This window comes from Triticum urartu, chromosome 3 (genome assembly GCF_003073215.2).
Source record: "Triticum urartu cultivar G1812 chromosome 3, Tu2.1, whole genome shotgun sequence".
In the NCBI taxonomy this organism is placed as follows: Eukaryota; Viridiplantae; Streptophyta; class Magnoliopsida; order Poales; family Poaceae; genus Triticum; species Triticum urartu.
In genome coordinates, this window is record NC_053024.1 from 519,991,590 (window position 1) to 519,997,724 (window position 6,135).

Below are 6,135 nucleotides of genomic sequence, written 5' to 3' on the forward strand. Positions count from 1 at the left end.
GCAATCTCAATTTTTTGCGGTAATTGCACGGACAAGGGAATCCTTAACGCCGTAAGCCGTCGTGATATCACACGCTTCACTGACTTGGCGTCCATAGTACAAAAATACTGTGCGATGGAAAGTGCCTGGAAAACCGAAATAAATTTTTGGGATAATCCGGCCTTGAATAGTAATCCCGTCCGAACTAAGAGGGTGCATCATCACAGGACACCCGGGATAAACACCAAAAAGCCAAAACCCTCTACAGGGCATGGAACCATACTGGAAAGATGGCTTGATGGACCCTGTAGAATTCACAGTACAGAGGACGCCACACCAACTCACAGCCTTAGAGCATGTTGGATACTCCGGCAGGTGGCAAGATCGGCGAGGACCTCTTAATTCCGGAGGCCGCAGAAAGCCAGCCCAAGGACACCAGTACTGTTCTAACAGTCTTCGAGACTTTCGCATCAAACAATGTGCGAAAAAGAACACTCCGCAGCCTTGCCGAAGTCTATCAAGTTGCAACAATAAATCCATGGAGCGACACTGCCATTACCTTCAACGCAAGTGATGAACCTAGATTCCGAACAGCCCGAGCACCAGCCGCATTGGTCCTCAGTCCCATAGTGGACGGCTTTCGCCACACCAAGGTGCTCATGGATGGAGGCAGCGGACTAAACCTCATTTATGAGGAAACCCTTCAAAAAATGGAAATAGACTGGAATCGCGTCGAGCGAAGCAGCACAACCTTTAGAGGAATAATCCCCAGTCGAGAAGCGCGCTGCACAGGAAAAATCACACTAGATGTGGTGTTCGGCACGCCGGATAATTACAGGTCCGAAGAAGTCACGTTTCAGGTGGCCCCGTTTAAGAGCGGATATCACGCTTTACTAGGGCGGGAACCATTCACAATCTTCCAAGCAATAACCCATTACGGGTATATGAAGCTTAAGATGCCCGGGCCGAATGGTATTATCACCCTAGCTAGTGATCCAGACATAGCACTCCGCGCCGAAGACAAGACGGCCGCATTAGCCCTTGAGGCGCTATCCGAAGCCTTAGCGGCCGAGGAACTGACTGCGCTGTGCTCCACGGTTAACAGGGATGATGTGATACTCAATAAGAGATCCAAATCCACATCCTTCAAGCCAGCCGACGAAATAGTCAAATTCCAGGTTCATCCAACGGACCCCAATAAAACAGCTTCAATCGGGGCACGACTGAACCCTGATGCAGAAGCCGCACTACGAGAGTTCCTACGAGAGAACTGGGACATCTTCGCCTGGCACCCTTCAGACATGCCAAGGATCCCACATAGGCTGGCCGAACACAACTTAAATATCCTAAAAGGATTTAAACCTGTCAATCAAGCCCTTCGGCGTTTTTCCGAACCCAAGAGACAGGCTATTGCAGAGGAGCTAGCCAAGCTATTGGAGGCCGGATTCATCAGAGACATAAAACATCCGGACTGGCTAGCAAACCTGGTGATGGTACCAAAGAAGGACAAATCCTGGCGCCTGTGTGTCGATTTTAAAGACCTTAACAAGGCTTGCCCAAAGGATCCCTTCCCCCTCCCCCGCATCGATCAAATTATCGATGCCACCGCAGGACACGATTGGTTGTGTTTCCTCGACGCATACTCCGGTTACCATCAAATCAAGATGGCAGAATCAGACCAAGCTGCAACAGCATTCATCACACCATACGGCCCATTCTGCTTCAACACAATGCCCTTCGGGCTGAAAAACGCCGGCGCAACATATCAGCGCATGATCCAGACATGTCTGGCAAACCAGATCGGCAAAACAGTGGAGGTGTATGTGGATGATGTGGTCGTCAAATCAAGACATATTGAATCCCTAGTAAATGACTTGAGGCTTACATTCGATAACCTCCGACAATATGACATCAAGCTCAACCCATTAAAATGCGTCTTCGGCGTTCCAGCCGGAAAGCTCTTGGGCTTCATTGTATCCGGTAGAGGAATTGAAGCAAACCCAGCCAAGATCCGAGCTTTGTCACAATTGGATGTCCCAAAGGACCTTAAACAAATACAAAAATTAACCGGGTGCGTGGCGGCTTTAAGCCGCTTCATCTCCCGCTTGGGAGAAAAGGCACTACCCCTTTATCGCCTCCTTCGGCGCACCGAACACTTCGAGTGGACGGATGCCGCCACGGCCGTACTTGATGAAATAAAAGCCATATTGGCAACAAACCCAGTCCTGGCCGCGCAAATCACCGGTGAACCAATGTTATTGTACATTGCAGCAACACACCAAGTTGTCAGCACAGTGCTCGTTGTCGAGCGGGAAACGAACGGACACAAATTCCCCCTTCAAAGGCCAGTCTACCATGTGTCCACTGTCCTCACTCCATGCAAATCACGGTACCCGCATTATCAAAAGATTGCATACACGGTATTCATGGCATCCCGGAAGCTACGACACTACTTTCAAGAGTGTTCCATAACAGTAGCCTCGGAAGTGCCACTAAACGATATTATCAACAACCGCGATGCAACGGGCTGGATTGCAAAATGGGCCATCGAGCTTCTCCTGTTTGATATAACCTATAAGCCACGACGAGCTATTAAATCGTAAGTTTTGGCCGACTTCGTCGCAGAATGGACGGAGGCCGAGCTCCCTAAAGAGTACGACACATATTCAAATTGGATTATGCATTTCGACGGCTCCAAAATGTTGGCCGGACTGGGGGCCGGCGTCGTCCTGACGTCCCCCACAGGAGACACAGTCCAATATGTGCTCCAAATCATGTACATGGATTCCAACAATGCAGCCGAATATGAGGCCCTCCTACATGGCCTCCGGATAGCAGTATCCATGGGTATCCAGCGCCTAGAGGTACGCGGGGATTCAAACCTTGCGATATCCCAAATAAATGGAGACTTCGACGCCAAGGTCCCAAAAATGGCAGCTTACCGTGACGCCGTCCTAAAAATGTCAGCCCGGTTCGAAGGGCTGGAGTTTCACCATATACCCCGAGAAAACAATCAAGGGGCGGACGTCCTAGCACGCATCGGAGCAAAACGTGATGCAGCCCCCCCCAACGTCTTTTTGGAAAGATTGTTCAAGCCATCCGTAGCATGGGAGGGGGAACCCGCAAATAACAGCCCGAACCCAGCCGCACCACTCGACGCCGAACAATCTGACACAATTGGAGGCTCTGCCAACGAAATTACACCTTCAGCCCACGTAATAATGGCGGTTATCGCCCCGTGGACAGAACCATTCCTAGCCTACCTTACTAGGCAGGAACTCCCGGAGGACCAAAACGAGGCCCGCTGCATAATGCGGCGATCTAAGGCCTACAGAGTCCATGAGGGAGAACTTTATAAGAAAAGCACTACCGGAGTCCTTCAGAGGTGCATCTCCGAAGAGGAAGGGTGGAACCTCCTGGCTGAAATTCATGCCGGACTCGGTGGTCACCACGCCGCTGCTCGGTCCCTCGTTAGCAAGGCTTTCCGTACAGGCTTTTACTGGCCGACGGCCCGAGCAGACGCTCAGGACCTAGTCCAATGATGCACTGGTTGCCAAATTTTTGCCAACCAAAGCCATATGCCACCTACCGCACTCCAAACTATACCCATCACCTGGCATTTTGCGGTCTGGGGGCTTGACATGGTCGGACCCCTTAAAGGTGGAACCCATAGGAAAAAATACTTACTGGTCATGGTGGATAAGTTCACCAAATGGATAGAAGCCAAGCCTGTTAAAACGGCCGAATCCGGACCTGTGATAGACTTCATATCCGGGGTTGTACACCGTTATGGCGTCCCCCACAGCATCATAACCGACAACGATACAAATTTTACCGCCGACGAGGTAAAACTCTGGTGCAAAAACATGGGCATCAAGCTCGATTATGCTTGCGTCTATCACCCACTAACCAACGGCCAGGTCGAACGTGCAAATGGTCTTATCATGAGCGGCATCAAACCCAGACTGGTGCGGTCCCTCAAGGAATCTAACACGCACTAGGTAGAGGAGCTCGACTCCGTGCTATGGGGGCTGCGGACCACGCCAAATCGCACCACCGGGTACACACCATTTTTTATGGTGTACAGCGCAGAAGTAGTTCTGCCCTGTGACATAATTCATGACTCACCTAGAGTGCGCATGTACGAAGAAAGAGAAGCCGAGCTCGATCGGCAGGACAACTTGGATGCCTTGGAGGAGGAGCGCGATGTGGCAAAAGCCCGTTCCGCATTCTATCAACAGCAGGCCCGAAGATATCAAAGCAGAGAAGTACGGGCCAAAAATTACAATGTTGGCGAACTAGTTCTACGCCTGCCGGATAAGAAAAAGGACAAACTCAAGCCCAAGTGGGAAGGTCCATTCATAATCGACCAAGTCCTGACTGGTGGGCCGTACCACCTGCGAGATGCGTCAAACAACCGACTCGAGCCGAACCCGTGGAACGCCACCCATCTCCGAAGATTCTATGCCTAGCGCCGGACTCTGTGTTCGTCTCCTTCCTCTGTCCATCCCTTTTTGTATTTTTCTGTCTTACATTTATCTCCTTCCCATTTTTTTCTTTCATATCCCTTAAAGGCTCATCTAGTGACGCGCCACTCGCGCTCATTAAACCTGGGGGCTTCTTTAACAAAAGCTTATTTACACGGGCTTCACGCCCAACACATGCGTCAAACTTCTGCATGTACCTTTTTTCTTCACCATTATATGCATCGATATGACTTAAGTTTTGGCCAAGCTGGGTTGCCTGGCTCCTGTGCTTACCCCTACGTTCCCGATTGTTCGGCTAGGCGGTAAAGGGAGCACCTCTGCGATTGTTACTGCCGGGTCAGCCGGATGTGTACCTCAGACTGGGTGAAGCCAAAAGCTAGCGTTCTTAAGGGAATATTCGGTCGGTGAAATAAAAGATGATATTTTTACTCATTTTATGCGCCCCCAGATGCCTTTTTTCTGCATCTCTTCACGCAGTCCGGACATGCACCTTAGGGCATGCCTCCCAGCGAAAGGAACCCTTAACGGAACTATTCTCTCTGGAAGATGTTTCTTACTAACCATGTAATATAACATAACTAGTTGGGCACTTTTCTGATAAAGCACTGATGACCCCTACGCCTGGTCTCGACGCATACCCCGGTTCTTATATAACCGCTAGGGTATTCGGACACACTTCGGACCGTCAGGTCCCGAGGTTGAAGCAAAAAGGTCGGCAACGACAAACGATCTACAATCCGGCTAGAAGGCATTACACATGTCAATTCAAAATTACACAGTCATTCTGACTGATTGTATTCCTCTTCTATACCATCTAACAGGCTGTCTAATTTAGAGTCCTGCTGGGAATACTTCATGGCCAACTCTACTTGGCCGTATACTAAGCTTACAGGGATCTCCTTCCCGTCAGGCCCCACTGGTCCGACCTCGGCCATGTGGTTTGGGTCAAACTTCGTAAAACGGGTCTTCACCATGGCCCAGGCCTCCCTAGCGTCTTGTCGGCAGGCTGATATCTTCCACAACCGGAAGCGCCGCCGAGCTCCCTTCAGCTTCTCCGCAAGCTCTCCAAGGTCCTCGGGCACGGAGTGGGCAGGCCATAAGGCTTGGGCAATATCCCGCATCGCCTGCCGAATTCGCTCATGCAGTTGCAAGAGTTCGGGAAGAAGGTCACCCGTAGAACCGGGCATCTCCTTTGCAGGACGACCTATGAGCATACCTACAGACATTACTCTGTTAGTAGACTTCCTCGCCGAACTCTTTTTTCAAAGTTCGTTCAAGCACTTACTAAAAATGCCGCGTCGAAGCCGCTGATTCTCCTTCGTGGAGTCCGACAGCTGGCCACGAACATCTTTAAGTTCGACGTCCAGCTTGGTGTTGGCATCCTGAAGATCATTCTTCTCTCGCCTCACCTTTGTCAACGTACTCTCACCGGCCTTTAGCCGGCGTAAGAGTTGTTCCTTGTCCGGATCGAGTCCGGCGCCATATGCAACATGATTTGTCAGATTTGCACCCACACCGCACAATACTAATCTTTCGAAGTGTATCTTACCTGAGGGGGTGTCTTTGGGCTCCCCTGCTGCGGCTAGTGCGGCCTCTAGTTGGGCCTTGCACTTTTCCAGCTCCTGGGACAGTACGGTATTCTTCTCTGTAAGAAGCTGCATATTAAATG